Source organism: Nomascus leucogenys, chromosome 15 (genome assembly GCF_006542625.1).
Source record: "Nomascus leucogenys isolate Asia chromosome 15, Asia_NLE_v1, whole genome shotgun sequence".
NCBI lineage: Eukaryota > Metazoa > Chordata > Mammalia > Primates > Hylobatidae > Nomascus > Nomascus leucogenys.
In genome coordinates this window covers 93,486,850-93,503,619 of record NC_044395.1, presented here as the reverse complement: position 1 = coordinate 93,503,619, position 16,770 = coordinate 93,486,850, and the positions used below count along the sequence as shown (strand labels likewise).

General features: G+C 42.8%; 1 pseudogene; it reads right to left on the bottom strand.

Annotated features, from left to right (window-relative positions):
- LOC100606482 overlaps nt 1-15,866 on the bottom strand; it is a 44,559-nt pseudogene extending 28,693 nt beyond the window's left edge.
- Between the last annotated feature and the right edge of the window lie 904 nt (nt 15,867-16,770).

The window sequence follows — 16,770 nt, the reverse complement described above, 5'->3', positions numbered from 1 at the left end:
CCAACTTTTTGTTCTATTTATGCCTCAACTGTTTGGGTAATTAATTCCAGAAATGTGTTTCCAGTTATCTGGGCATCCTTTAACCCAGTCAAGTTGACACATAAAATTAATGGCCAGGAACAGGGGCTCATGCCTGTAATCCCAACACTTTGAGAGGCTGAGGTGGGTGGATCACTTGAGCCTAGGAGTTTGAGACCAGACTGGGCAACATGGCAAAACCTTGTCTCTACCAAAAAAATACAGAAATTAGCTGGATGTGGTGGTGCATGTCTATAGTCCCAGCTACTTGAGTCCAGGAGATGGAGGTTGCAGTGAGCCAAAATTACAACATCGTACTCCAGCCTGGGCAACAGAGCCAGACCCTGTCTCAAAAAAATATTAAATAAATAGGCCAGCCACAGTGGCTCACGCCTGTAATCCCAGCACCTTGGGAGGCTGAGGTGGGCAGATCACATGGTCAGGAGCTCGAGACCAGGCTGGCCAATATGGTGAAACCCCGTCTCTACTAAAACTACAAAAATTAGCTGGGCGTGGTGGCACGTACCTGTAAGTCCCAGCTACTCGGGAGGCTGAGGCAGGAAAATCACTTGAACCTGGGAGGCAGAGGTTGCAGTGAGCCGAGATCGTGCCACTACACTCCAGCCTGGGCAACAAAGTGAGACTCTGTCTCAAAATATAATTAATAAATAACCAAATAAATAGATAAAATTAACCATCTTGTGACATTTGGGGTTGGATGATTTTTTAAAAATTAACCATCACAGGCCTTCCTATTTTTGCATGTAAAAATGGATTATTGTGTCAACTAATTTTATTTCGGGAAAATAAAAGAGATGTTATGAAGTTATTTGTATTTGTAAAAGAGGAATAATCCTATTAGAACTCTCTCCTTCAAGGGAAAACTGCCTTCCTGATAGCATAGTGATAACGACACTTGAGGCACAAATGAATAGTCCTTCATTTTACGTATTCATGTGTGCAGTTGCTTTGTGCACATGCAGAATACCCATGAGATTCAAGGAAATCCTTATGTGGTATATATACCAGGCAAATCAGTGTTCCCTCTTCCATTTGCTAGTAAACGTTGTTGTTGTTGTGACAGGGTCAGGCTCTGTTGCCCAAGCTGGAGGGCAGTGGCATGATCTTGGCTCACTGCAACCTCTGCCTCCCAGGTTCAAGCGATTCTCCTGCCTCAGCCTTCCAAGTAGCTGGGATTACAGGTGTGTGCCACCATGTCTGGCTAATTTTTGTGTTTTTAGTAGAGACGGGGTTTCACCATGTTGGCTAGGCTGGTCTCTAACTCCTGACCTCAAGTGATCTGCCCACCTTGGCCTCCAAAAGTGCTGGGATTACAGGCATGATGAGCCACCACACCAGGCCTGCCAGTCAATGTTTTGAGCTTGAATAATCAGATTCTCAGGAATCAGGGAATCCCAGTTTAATAGACAGTCGAAGTAGAGATGAGACAAAGAAAGAGGAAGATTCCCCAGTTATCTAGACACCAGGCAAAAATAATAATAAAGTCAGTTAATATTAATGACTGGGTTACATGTCAAGGTTTTAATCTCACATACTAAATATTACATCATTTAATCTTTGCATCAACTCTATGAAACAGGTACTGTTATTATTGTTCCAATTTACATATGAGAAAACTCAGAGAGAGTGAGCAATATCCTTGATGTCACTCTGCTAGTAAATAGTAGAGACTCAGGTCTATCTGACTCCACAGCCCAAGCTCATGACCTCTGCCTTAGATGGAAAACAACAACTTTATTATTTATTTATTTATTTTGAGACAGAGTCTCACTCTGTTGCCCAGGCTGGAGTGCAGTGGTGAGATCTCGGCTCACTGCAACCTTTGCCTCCCGGATTCAAGCCATTCTCCTGCTTCAGCCTTCCAAATAGCTGGGATTACAGGTGCATGCCACCATACCCGGCTAATTTTTGTATTTTTAGTAGACACCCGATTTCACCATGTTGGGTAAGCTGGTCTCAAACTCCTGGTCTCAAGTAATCTGTCCATCTTGGCCTCCCAAAATGCTGAGATTACAGGCGTGAGCCACCACGCCCAGCTGAGAACACCTTTAATTGGAGAAGAAAATGTTTATTCAGACCTAGGGAAATGTAGTGAAGAGAGTGCAGAAAAAAATGATCACTGAAATGGCATTCAGGAACCCAAGTCTCAGAATTGGTTTTTGCCACTGACTGCTGCATGACCTTGGATATGGAGAGGCAATGTCATGAAATGATTTAAAAGTATGAGCCTAGAAAACAGGCGTCTGAATTCAAAGCCCAGCTCTCTCGTCTACTTGTAAACTTAGGCCAGTTATTGAACATTCTGTGCCTTAGTTTCCTCATTTGTGATACAGGGGTTATAGAAAACTGCCATCCATATTGTCAGCATTCAATCATTATTAGCTATAGTGTTAGTTAGGGTTGGCTAATCCCTTACAACAAAAAGACCCCATGCCACCTGTCAGGTTATTTGGGATCAGACTCTGAAATGGAGATTTGCCTTTTATTCTGGAGGGGATGTCTCAGCATAACCCAGGCTACTTGGACTCCAGAATATGTTATGTAGCAGGACCCTGAATCTTTGTAGGGTTTATCTCCCACCCTCTGGAGGTCTGTGTCTTACCAAAGCCGAGTGTACTTGCCCCAGGCAGTTCAATTAACATGATATAATCAGTAAAATGGACTAATGTGGGTCGGGCATGGTGGCTCATGCCTATAATCCCAGCACTTTGGGAGGCCAAGGCTGGCAGATCACTTGAGGCCAGGAGTTCGAGAGCAGCCTGGCCAACACGGTAAAACCCCATCTCTACCAAAAATACAAAAATTAGCCAGGCATGGTGGTGGCGCACCTGGAATCCCAGCTACTCCAGAGGCTGAGGCAAGAGAATCACTCGAACCGGGAGGCAGAGGCTGCAGTAAGCCGAGATCATGCCACTGCACTCCAGCCTGGGCAACAGAGTGAGACTCTGTCTCAAAAAACAAAAAAGGACTAATGTGATATTCTGAAGAATGCCCACATGGCCTGGGCAAGACCCCTAAATGTAGACAAATTTCTTCTAATTCTTCTTTTGGATAGGTTTGGAAAAGAAATTATTCATCAGACCAATGGCTGCATATCATGTATCTGAGGCCATTAAATTTGCTGTAGCAAGGATATTATACCATGCACAGCAACTGCAGTTGAGACTACTACTTGTTTGCATTTGCTTTATCCTCCAGGACTCATCTGGCTTTTGAAGAGGTGAGACTGAAAAATTAAGTGAAGATATGGTCAGCATTGTATTGGAAGTACTGGCTAGTGCCATAAAACAAAAAAAGGAAACAAAAGGTATATAGATTCAGAAGGAAAAAATAAAACTCTGCAGATGACATGATCATCTATATAGAAAATCTCAAAGAATCTATCAAAAAGTTGCTGGAACTAAAAAGCAAGTATAGCAAGTTTGCAGGACATAAGATTAATATATAAAAGTGAATTGATTTCCTATATGTACAAGCAGTGAAGAATTGGAATTTGAAATTTTAAAAACAATATCACTTACAATAGCACCAAAATTTGAAATACTTAGGTATAAATCTAATAAAATATGTGCAAGGTCTATATGTAAAACAAAACAAAACTCTGATGAAAGAAATCAAAGATAATCTAAATATATAGAAAGATATTCCATGTTCAATGATTGGAAGACAATATTATTAGGAAGTCAGTTCTTCCCAACCTCATTTATAGATTCAGTGCAATTCCAATCAAAATCCCAGAAAGTAGATATTGACAAAATGATTATTTTTTTCTTTTCTTTTCTTTTTTCTTTTTTTTTTTTTTGAGATGGAGTCTCACTCTGTTGCCCAGGCTGGAATACAGTGGCAAAATATTGGCTCACTGCAACCTCCACCTCCTGGGTTCAAATGATTCTCCTGCCTCAGCCTCCCAAATAGCTGGGATTACAGGTGAGTGCCACCACACCTGGCTAATTTTTGTATTTTTAGTAGAGATGGGGTTTCACCATGTTGGCCAGGCTGGTGTTGAACTCCCAACCTCAGGTGATCCACCTGCCTCGGCCTCGCAAAGTGCTGGAATTACAGGTGTGAGCCACTGTGCTTGGCCAACAAAATGATTCTGAAGTTTGTATGGAAAAGCAAAAGATCTAAAATAGCCAACACAATACTGAAGAAGAACAAAGTTAGAAGACTCACACCATCTGATAGCAAGACTTACTCTAAAGGTACAGTAATTAAGACAGCATGGCATGATCTCACTTGTATGTGGAATCTAAAAAAATGTTGAACCCATAGTAACAGAGAGTAGAATGAACAATACCAGGGGCTGGGGGATGGGAGCAAAGGGAAGAAATTAGTCAGAGTACAAACTTTTAGTTATAAGGTGAATGAGTTCTGGAGACTTAATGTTCAGCGTGGTGATTATAGTGAATAACAATGTATTGTATACTTGAAATTTGCTGAGAGAGTAGAACTCAAGTGTTCTCATACTACAGACACACGCACACACACACACATACACACAATGGTAACTAAATGATATGACGGATATGTGAGCTTGATTGTGGTAATCATTTCACAATGTACACATATATCAAAACATCACATTGTACACCTTAAAAATATACAATTTTTATTTGTCAATCATACCTCAATAAAGTTAAGGGGAAAGACAGCATGGTAGTGACAAAAGAATACAAATATAGGGTCAGGCCTAGTAGCTCACACCCATAACCTCAGCACTTTGGGAGGTCGAAGTGAGAGGATCACTTGAGGCCAGAAGTTCAAGACCAGCCTGGGCAATGTAACAAGATTCCATCTCTACAGAAAATTTTAAGTAAATTATCTGGGGATGGTGGCACACACCTGTAGTCCTAGCTACTTGGGAGGCTGAGGTGGGAGGATCACTTGAGCCCAGGAATTCGAGGCTACAGTGAGCTATGATTGCACCACTGCACTCCACACTCCAGCCTGGGTGACAAAGCAAGACCCTGTCTCTCAAGAAAAGAAAGAAAAGAAAAGAAAAGAAAAAAGAAAGGAGGGAGGGAGGGAAGGAAGGAAGGGAGGGAGGCAGGGAGGAAGGAAGGAAGGAAGGAAGGAAGGACACATTGATACATGGAAGAGTCTAGAGACCCCAGAAATAGGCCAACACAAATGTAGCCAACTGATCCTTGGCAAAGAAGAAAAGGCAGTTCAATAGAGAAAGGATGGTGCTGGAATGATTTGGTGTGCATAAAAAGAGAAAAATAAAGCAAGAAAGAATCTAGATACACACCTCACCTTATACCTTTCACAAAAATTAACTCAAAGTGGATCTTAGAACTAAATGTAAAATGCAAAACTATAATACCTCTAGAAGAGAATATTTCTGCATTCTCTAGGTGACCTCGAGTTTGGCGATAAATTTTTTTTGTTTTTTTTTTTCTTTGTGAGACGGAGTTTCCCTTTTGTTGCCCAGGCTGGAGTGTAATGGCACGATCTCGGCTCACTGCAACCTCCGCCTTCCAGATGCAAGCGATTCTCCTGTCTCAGCCTCCCAAGTAGCTCGGATTACAGGCATGCACCACCAGGCCCAGCTAATTTTTTTGTATTTAGTAGAAATGGGGTTTCACCGTGTTAGTCAGGCTGGTCATGAACTCCTGACCTCAGGCGATCCACTCGTCTTGGCCTCCCAAAGTGCGGGGATTACAGGTGTGCGGCACCACACCTGGCCAACAATAAGCTTTTAGATACAACATCAAAAGCATAATCCATGAAATAAAAAAATTGTTAAATTGAATTTCATTAAAATTTAAAACTTCTGCTTTGCAAAAGACAATAGTAAAAAATGAAAAGATGAGTCACAGACTGGGAGAAAATATTTGCAAGACACATATCTGATGAAGAATGTGTATCCAAAATGCACAAAGAACTCTTAAAACTTAATAAGAAAACAAACAGGCCGGGCATGGTGGCTCACGCCTGTAATCGCAGCACTTTGGGAGGCCAAGGCGGGTGGATCACCTGAGGTCAGGAGTTAGAGACCAGCTTGATCGATATGGTGAAACCCCATCTGTACTAAAAATACAAAAGTTAGCCGGGCATGCTGGAGTGTGCCTGTAGTCCAAGCTACTCGGGAGGCTGAGACGGAGAATTGCTTGATCCTGGGAGGCAGAGGTTGCAGTAAGCCGACATCTCGCCACTGCACTCCAGCCTGGGTGACAGAGTGAGACTCTGTCTCAAAAAAAAGAAAACAAACAATTCAATTTTTTTTAAATAAGCAAAAGAATTGAAAAGACACTTTACCAAGTAATAGAACAGATGGAGAATAAGAACATGAAGGCCGGGCACGGTAGCTCATTCCTATAATCCTAGCACTTTGGGAGGCCAAGGAGGGTGGATCCCTTGAGGTCAGGAGTTAGAGACCAGCATGGCCAACATGGTGGAACCCCTGACTCTACTAAAAATACAAAAAATTAGCTGAGCGTGGTGGCAGGCATCTGTAATCCTAGCTACTCGGGAGGCTAAGGTAGGAGAATGGCTTGAACCCGGGAGGCGGAGGTTGCAGTGAGCAGAGATGGCGCCATTGCACTGCAGCCTGGGCAACAAGAACGAAACTCTGTCTCAAAAAAAAAAAAAAAAAAAAAGGAAAGAAAAGAAAAGTGCTCAATGTTATTAGTTATTAAAGAAATGCAACTGAGGCTGGGTTCAGTGGCTCACACCTGTAATCCCAGCACCTCAGAAGGCCAAGGCAGAGAGATCACTTGAGCTTAGGAGTTGGAGGACCAGCCTGGGCAACATGGTGAAACCCCATCTGTACCAAAAATACAAAAAAGTAGCTGGGTGTGGTGGTAAGTGCCTGTAGTTTCAGCTACTTGGGAGGCTGAGGTGGGGGATCACGTGAGCCCAGGAGGCAGAGGTTTCGGTGATCCGAGATTGCACCATTGTATTCCAGCTTGGGTGACAGAGTGAGGACCCATCTCAAAAAAAAAAAAAAAAAGAAAGAAAGAAAGAAAGAAGAAAAAAAATGCAACTTAAAACTATGATGAGATACAACTACACACAGATTAAAATGACTGCAATTTTTTTTTTAACTGATAAGCTGAAACTCTTACTCATTGCTGCTGGGAATGGAAAATGATACAGTTACTTTGGAAGATGTTTTGGCAGATTTTTAGAAATGGGGATATTGTGGGGACCATGGCCACTGCACCCTTCAGGCTTTATATAAATAGCACCGATCCTTGTCATTACCCCCAAAATGTATATGATTTTGTATTATCTTGGCAGGCAGGGGCTGGGGCGGGGCTTCATGAGGGAGAGGGAGTACAGACATGGCCTTCATCACTAGTACAGCTCTTATGCCTAGGCCAAGGATACAAAATGATGTTTATTGGGGAATATTAACCAGATCAACCCTGTGGAGGAGGAAAGGAAGAATTAGGCAGAGGAAAAAGTTGAACTGTGATGCAATCACAATAACTCAAGAGAAACTCTGTAGTTGGAATGATCCCTTGGCATTATCCCAAATTGGGGCAAGGCAACTAGTATTAATACTTGCATTGGCTGCTGCACCCATTGGATGTGGACTGGCTGACTCTGGAAAGACTTTGGGTTAAGTATCTCTCTTCAGCCAAGGGCAATTTCTGAAGAGGAACTCAACTTAGTCTGTCATTTGCCAGTACTCCCGGTAGCTGAGGAAATGAGTGGTTTGGTCCTAAAAAGGGGAAATCTGAGCAGTACATCCCAAAATACCGTGGCTTAAGTCTCTCTCAACAATCCAAAAATAGATGGGTTCAAGAGAAAGTAGAACAGTGGTTACTGGGGGCTGGTGGGAGGGGTGAGTGGGGAGGTGTTTAATAGGTATAGAATTTTGGCCGGGGGAGGTGGCTCACGCCTGTAAACTAGCACTTTGGGAGGCTGATGCAGGTGGATCACAAGGTCAGGAATTCGAGACCAGCCTGACCAACATGATGAAACCCCGTCTCTACTAAAAATACGAAAATTAGCTGGGCGTGGTGGCACGCGCCTGTAATCCCAGCTACTCAGGAGGCTGAGGCAGGAGAATCACTTGAACCTAGGGGGCAGAGGTTGCAGTGAGCTGAGATTGCGCGACTGCACTCCAGCCAGGGTGACAGAGTGAGACTCCATCTCAAAACAAAACAAAAAAATAGGTATAGAGTTTCAAGTGTCCATTTTGCAAGATGAAAGAATTCAGGCAATGGGTAATGGTGACGGTTGCAATGCACTTAATATCCCTCAACAGTACACTTAAAAATGGTTAAGGTGGTAAATTTCATGTTATGTGTATTTTACCAAAATTGAAAATTGGGGGGGTGGAAAAAGTAAGTGGTCCAAGTTGTCAGTGTAGTTCAGCTCGTGACAATCAGGAACCCTGATTCCATCTCATGGCTCTGCTATTTTCTAAATCAGTTCTTCTTAAACTTTAATATGAAGGTGAATCACATGAGTATCTTGTTAAACTGCAGACTCTGATTCAGTATGTCTGGAGTGAGGGCTATGATTCCACCTTTCTAACAAGTTCTTAGGTGATGCTGATGCTACTCACACGTGGAGCACACTTAGAATAGTGAGATGCTAGGGTATCGTTTTTTGTCCAAATCTTCCAAGTTGTGTTGCTATCAAGCCTGATTTCTTGTTCAAGAGAATGGGGGAAAAGAGATGAAGAACAAAAATTTAAAAAATTTTTTTGTTTTTTATTTTTCTTGAGACAGGGTCTCGCTCTGTTGCCCAGGCTGGAGTGCAGTGGTACCATCTCAGCTCGCTGCAACCTCTGCCTCCCAGGTCAAGAGCTTCTTGTGCCTCAGCCTCCCAAGTACCTGGGACTACAGGCATGCACCACCACGCCCAGCTAATTTTTGTATTTTTTTTTTTTTTTTGGTAGAGATGGGCTTTTACCACATTGGCCAGGCTGGTCTCAAACTCCTGACCTCGTGATCCGCTCACCTCGGCCTCCCAAAGTGTTGGGATTGCAGGCGTGAGCCATCGCCCCCAGCCAACAACTTCCTTTTAAACAGGCAACTTGGAATCTGCACAAATCACCTGTGTCTCCATTCCATTGGTGAGAATTTAGTCTTGGCCACACCAAGCTATAAATCTATCACTATAGGAGAAGAGAAAACAGATTCTGGAGGACAACTAACAGGATATTATTCTAGGTCTCAGTTTCTTCATCTGTCAAATCAGGGCCTTTATAGCTCTAATATTCTGGGGTTTTGCGATACCAAATGTCCTGAACTGTATCAACCTGGACTCTGTGCTTACTTATTGTTGCTGTCTTGTAATGTGACATGAAGAAAAAATTATTTTGAGACAAATGTTTTTAGGCTGTGCTGTGGTGTTTACAACTAATTGATCACAACCAGTTACAGATTTATTTGTTTCTATTTCCACTGCTTCCACTTGACTAGCCTTAAAATAAATAAATTTTTTCATTTGTTTTGTTTATTTGAGATGGAGTCTTGCTCTTGTTGCCCAGGCTAGAGTGCAGTGACATGATCTTGGCTCACTGCAACCTCCACCTCCTGGGTTCAAGCGATTCTCTTGCCTCAGCCTCCCAAGTAGCTGGGATTACAGGTGTCTGCCACCATGCCCAGCTAATTTTTGTATTTTTAGTGGAGATGAGGTTTCACCAAGTTGGCCAGGCTGGTCTTAAACTCCTGACCTCAGGTGACTCGCCTGTCTCAGCCTCCCAAAGTGCTGGGATTACAGGCAGGAGCCATTGTGCCCGGCCTAAATAAATAAATTTAAAAACCAATATTTTAAAAATTTTGTGGATTACTTACTTTCTTCTAATGGAAGTAGATTATTAGATGAATGGAATTTCAGGTGTGAAGATACAAAATTGAAGAAACCAGGAGAGAGCTAAATTACTCTGCATGAGAAAAAGGAGTGATTTAGGAGTTTGGAAAGAAGATCCCTGAGGCCTGGAAACCTGATTGTAACCAGGCAGGTCTAAACAGCCTGCCTGAAAAAAGGGTTATAAGGGAGAGGAGGCAGCTGGTGTCCGGAGATGAACTTACGGGAAGAACAAAACTGTTTAGCAGGGACTTTCATTAAATTTTACTGTGTGTTATATGATGTAACTCTCCAATCCACCTTCTCTACAAAATCTTCCCTCTAGTGCCTTATAGAATAAACTTTCTTTTGATAAATAAAGGGAAGCACTGAGTCCTACCCTAAGGGTAGCACCAGGGAGGAACAAAGGCTGTCTCTGTGTTATATAATAGAGTGGGTACATTCATTTATCTTCAACACTTGCATTAAACGTAAAACAAAAGGAAACAAAACAAACACACACAACAAAAGCCAGGCCGGTTCACTGTTCTGCAAAAGGCTTCCTGGAGTGTGTCTCTGCTGTGATGACTGTATGATCCAAGGAACACTTACACAATGACATTTAAGCTTCCTTCAAATTTTGCAGTTCTATGACTCAAAATCAGATGTAAACAAGATTGAAGCACAATGAAATCAACCATAATTTATCAGTTTGATGGTACCAGAAAGGTGTAAATAAGCAGTGAGGAATTGTGACAATGTAAGTTAGCCCAAAAAAAAAAAAAAAAGAACTAAGATATATGGAGAATTAAAGACAAAGTGTCTTTCTTGGTATGTAAATGTATATATACATCAATTCTTCACTTTGTGCCTTGAGTTATAATTTTGCTTTTAAAACAAACCTCATTTGTTTTTGTTTGTTTTTTTGTTTCTGTTTTGGAGATGGAGTTTCTCTTTTTGCCCAGGCTGGAGTGCAATGGCGTGATCTTGGCTCACTGCAACCTCTGCCCTGCGAGTTCAAGTGATTCTCCTGCCTCAGCCTCTCAAGTAGCTGGGATTAAGGTGCACACCACCATGTATGGCTCATTTTGTATTTTTTGTAGCCACGGGGTTTCACCATGTTGATCAGGCTAGTCTTGAACCCCTGACCTCAGGTGATCCACCTGCCTCAGCCTCCCAAAGTGCTGGGATTACAGGTGTGAGCCACCATGCCCGGCCCAAACCTCATTTTTTTAGTGTGTTTTTTTTTCTGCTATTGTAACAAGAAGCATTTTAGGACATGATTAGATATGTGGAATAGGTGACAAATGAACATGGTATAAAATTTAAAAGGCATTAAAGGCTATACAGTGAAATGTCTCCCTCCACAACCCTTTCCCCAAACCCCTCAGTTTCCTGGAGGTAGGCATCAATTTCTCAGGTATCCTTTATTAAATAAAATTTATAGGAGGCCATTGTTTTAGACTGAGCTCTTGCACCAGGCCCAACAGACCAAACCAAAATAGAGTCATTCATGCTAAGTGCTACATAATCAAGCTGAAACTTTAAGGAAGCAAGGAAATCCCCAATCAGGCCAGTTTTTCCTAAAAACAGGTTGACGTGATAAGGACATGATTTAAGCCTTACAGTGAAAGTACCTTGACGTAAACTTAACACATCTACTTTTTATAATTTTTCTGTTTCCTCATTTCTGCTCAGGCTACCTTACAAAAACCAACTCTTCTGCATGGCCAACAGAGCTCCCTCTGTTTTGGACAGAATGATGCCCAATTCATGAATCACTACTAAAAGCTAATTAGATCTTCAGATTTGTTGAAATTTTCATTTTTTAAAATATTTTTTGAAGAAGTATTCTCTGGATATATAAGTTAAATAGAATGTTATAATGAGATCCTTTCTGTCTTAGTTTCAGTTATAGCCTCAAAAGTTAGGAGAAAAATAGTAGATATCATAAACACTCACATTCCAAAGAGAATGGCTACCTCCCAAACAGGATTTACAAATACAAGAATAAAAAATTGGCCTTGTGAACCTTAGACCAATCTTGAGGGTATACAAGGCTTCGCACTGAAGTGGCCATAAGAAGGGAATTTTCTTTGGAGTATGTTATCTCTGGGTGTTTTCCTCATGTTCATGAGGGACAAAAGGATGGTGTTTTCCCTTATCTTTTTTTTTTTTTTTTTTGGTGTTTTCCCTTATCTTAAACCAAAAGGAGGCCAGGCACAGTGGCTTGTGCCTGTAATCCCAGCACTTTGGGAGGCCGAGGCAGGTGGATCATCTGAGGTCAGGAGATCGAGACCAGCCTGGGCAACATGATGAAACCCTGTCTCTACTAAAAATACAAAAATTAGCTGGGTGTGGTGGCAGACGCCTGTAATCCCAGCTACTTGGAAGGCTGAGGCAGGAGAATCACTTGAACCCGGGAGGTGGAGGTTGCAGTGAGCTGAGACTCCACCACTGTACTCCAGCCTGGGCAATAGAGCATGACTCCATCCCAAAAACAAAACAAAACAAGTCTTCAAAAACGCCACTTCTGACTGGGTAAGGTGGTTCAGACCTGTAATCCCACCCCTTTGGAGACTGAAGTGGGTGGACTGCTTGAGTCCAGGAGTTTGAGACCAGCCTGGACAAGATGGGAAAACTCTGTCTCTGGGAAAAAAAAAAAAATAGCTGGGCATGGTGGCCGATGCCTGTAGTCCCAGCTACTCGGAAGACTGAAGTGGAAGTATTGCTCCAGCTTGAGTGACAGAGCAAAACCGAACCTGTCTCAAAAAAAAAAAAAAAAAAAAAAAATCCCAAGCCCAAACCAAAAACACCACTTCCAGGGCTGGGATGGCATCCCCCAGAGTTTGGGGCACATCCGGGAAATCTAAGGTGATATATGGTTTGCGGCATGAAGAGGCAGGGAATGGAGAGAGGCGAGGCTTCTCTGGGAGTGGTCTGCATTAACATGAGGGCCAAGTAAACTCATGGGCAAAAACCAACCTGAAATTGACTTTAAAAGGACCTTGCCCATTGGGCTGCCTAGAAGGACATGGGATTCCAAAAGAATGTGTGTTTGAGTTGAACCATCAGACATCCAAGTGCTGAGGGATGGAGGTTTAAGTAGGCTGCCAGAGAAAAGCATCAACCACATCACAGGAATTGCAACTGGAAGTTTCCAGTGGGAGGGGTCTTTGAGAAAACTGTAGAAGAGAGAAAGAATAAGAACCAGAATCTGCTACTCCTAGAAGGCCCCAACAAGAATCACCTGGTCACCAGTTGAGTAAAGTCTTTCCTGTCCTTTACTTCTTCCTCTTCTTTTCAGCCCTGAGGCATCCGAGTTGCTTACGGGAGAGGAGCAATAGAAGCCCAAAGCCAAGAAACTGAGCTGTAAAAAGCCTCCCAGGCTGCCCCTCTTCCTCATGCTTAAAGCAAAGCTGAGCTGGAGGAAGCAGTGAGCTCTCATTCATACAGGGGCTTGGTATTTCCATTATTTCACTGGACTGGCCAGTTTAATTACAGCACTGAAACTATTATCGGAAATAAAAGTGCTAGGGGACTTCATATTATCTGAGTGATCAAAAAAGTTGGGAGGCATCCACACAAAATTTCCTTCAAGGTTTAAAGAGGCAGTAAAAGTAAAGAATAATGTTGCTTTATTCATATCCCTAATTTTGAGTGTGACCCATTGCTATGGTCTGAATGTTTGTCCTCTCCAAAACTCATGTAGAAATTTAATCCATTTAATCCCAATGTGGCAGTATTGAGAAGTGGACCTTTTTTGTTTTTTTTTTTTTTGAAACAGAGTCTCGCTCTGTCGCCCAGGCTCGAGTGCAGTGGCATGATCCCAGCTCACTGCAACCCCTGCCTCCCGGGTTCAAGCAATTCTCCTGCCTCAGCCTCCCAAGTAGTTGGGACTACAGGCACGTGCCACCACACTCGGCTAATTTTTGTATTTTTAGTAAAGATGGGGTTTCACCATATTGGCCAGGCTGGTCTCGAACTCCTGACCTCATGATCCACCCTCGGCCTCCCAAAGTGCTGGGATTACAGGCATGAGCCACCACGCCCTGCTGAGAGGTGGACCTTTAAGAGGTGATTGACTCATGAGTTCTCTGCCTTCATGAGTGGATTAATCCATTCATGGATTAATAGAGTCATGGGTTAATGGATTAATGAGTTATGGGAGTAGCTTTATAAGAAAAGGAAGAGCGACCTGAGCTAGCACTCTCAGCCTCCTCGCCACCTGATGCTCTGTGCCACCTCCAGCCTCTGCAGAGTCCCCCCCCAACAAGAAGACCCTCACCAGATTCAGCCCTTCAACCTCGGCCTTCTCAGCCTCCAAACTGTAAGAAATAAATTTTGTTTCTTTATAAAATACCCAGTTTCAGGTACTCTGTTAAAAGTAACAGAAAACAGACTAAGATATCCATTTAAGAACACTGTTCTGGAACATGTGCATGCCATACATAGTGTTTTACACATTCCTTTTTTAATCATAAGATAGCTGGATGGCTGTCCCACATGAGTATATATAAATTTACTGCATTCTTGTAAACAGCTGCACAGTAGACCATTTTAAGAATATACAATAGTTTATTTTAACTGTTCCTTTTTAGCGTATTAGTAAGTCTTGATCTGTACAAATAAATGTATTAGAAAGCTTAAAACAAACATTTGAATGCTTCCATTATACTTAGACACATTTTCTAAGTTTCCCTTTATTTTATGTGAAAAATATTCTCATTTTAAAGGAATTTTGTATAAAAAGAAAAAAAGACTCTCATTGCTAAGTTTCAAAGTAATCCATATCACACTTAATTATCTACTGCATGACTGTCATTCGTGATTGAAAGCTGAAATTAAAGCAATCAATATTAAGCAAAACAGGCCGGCGCAGTGGCTCATGTCTGTAATCCCAGCACTTTGGGAGGCCGAGGTGGGTGAATCGCCTGAGCTCAGGAGTTAGAGACCAGCCTAGGCAACATGGCGAAACCTTGTCTCTGAAAAACATATAAAAATTAGTCAGACATGGTGGCAGGCGCCTGTGATCCTAGGTACTCAGGAGGCTGAGGCAAGAGAATTGCTGGAACCCAGGAGGCAGAGGTTGCAGTGAGCCAAGATTGTGCCACTGCACTCCAGCCTGGGTGACAGAGTGAGACTCTGTCTCAAAAAAACTAAGCAAAGCAATTAAACTAAATTCATTCTGGAACTCAGCCTGGCTACATGAAAATATTTTTCACTTGTTCCAAATGATAATATTTTAATACTATCTAGCAGTTACTTATTTTTAAATTCACTTTTTGAGCCTGGGTGTGGTGGTTCACACCTAATCCCAGTACTTTGGGAGGCCGAGGCAGGAGGATCACTCAAACTCAAGAGTTTGAGACCAGCCTGGGCAACATAGTGAGACATTGTTTCTACAAAAAATTTCAAAAATTAGCTGGGTGTGGTGGCGCACTTCTGTAGTCCCAGCTACTCAGGAGGCTGAGGCAGGAGGATGGCTTCAGCCTAGGCAGTTGAGGCTGCAGTGAGCCATGATTGTGCCACTGCACCCCAACCTGGGCATCAGAATGAGACCCTGTCTCAAAACATTTTTTTAAAATAAAATTCACCTTTTGGTTCTTTCTCTTCTGGTCCCAGGAGCTTCTGGAACCACAGGTTATGATGTAGACATGGCCAAGTCCAAGAGCCACACCACACACAACCAGTCCCCAAAATAGTACAGAAATGACATCAAGAAACCCTGATAACAAAGGTATAAACCTCTTAACGGGGTAGACCCCGAGTTCCTGAGGAACATGTGCTTTGCCAAGAAGCACAACAAGAAGGGCCTAAACAAGAAGTGGGCTAACAGTACCAAGGCCATGTGTCTGTATGCCAAGTCTGTCAAGGTCCTCAAAAAGGCCAAGGAGGTTAAGTCCCAAATCCCAAAGCACATCATCCAGAAGCTCAATCAACTTGCCTACATTGCCTACCCCAAGCTCGGGAAGCGTGCTCCTGCCTGCATTGCCAAGGGTCTTACCTCTGCCCACCGAAGACCAAGGCCAAGTCTCAAATCAAGGCCCTGCAGCCCCAGCTTTGGATGCAGCTCCAGCTGCATTTCCAGCTCTAGCTCAGGCCCCTGTGAAGACTCCAGAGAGGAGGCCTCTGTCTGCCAGTGTGAGGACAGAAGGACTGGTGTGACCTGCTGGGCTGCCATCTGCATGGGGTTTGTGTCCTCTTGTGCTATTTACACAAATCAACCTAAGGCAGGAAAAAAAATCACTTTTTATCTAATAAACACTTTTGTGCTTATGATGTGTCAGACACTATTCCAAGAGCATTACTAATGTTAACTCATTTAATCCTCATAACAACCCAAGGAAGTTGAGTACTGTCATTATCCCCAACTTATGAAGCAGCAGGTGAAGAAATTGAGGCCTAGAGAGTTAAGTAACTTGGCCAAGTTCACCTAGCTAGAAAATGACAGAGCAAGAGTTTGAACACAAAAAGTCCAGCTTCAAAGTTCATGATCATACTCACTGTGCCATATTGTCCCCTTGTAGGCTGTATATATATAAATATATACATATATATCACTGCAAGGAAATATATATCACTGCAATGATGAAGACTTACGGAATGTTTTCTTAAAGCAGAACTAGTCATCAAAGCCATAGTCTTCAACACCATCATTATTAACAACAAAATGCGGGCTGGACATAGTGGCTTACGCCTGTAATCCCAGCACTTTGGGAGGCTGAGGCGGGCAGATCACGAGGTCAGGAGATCGAGACCATCCTGGCTAACATGGTGAAACCCCATCTCTACTAAAAATACAAAACAAAATTAGCCGGGCGTGGTGGCGGGCACCTGTAGTCCCAGCTACTTGGGAGGCTGAGGCAGGAGAATGGCATGAACCCGGGAGGCGGAGCTTACAGTAAGCCAGGATTGCGTTACTGCACTCCAGCCTGGGCGACAGAGCGAGACTCCGTCTCAACAACAACAAAAAAC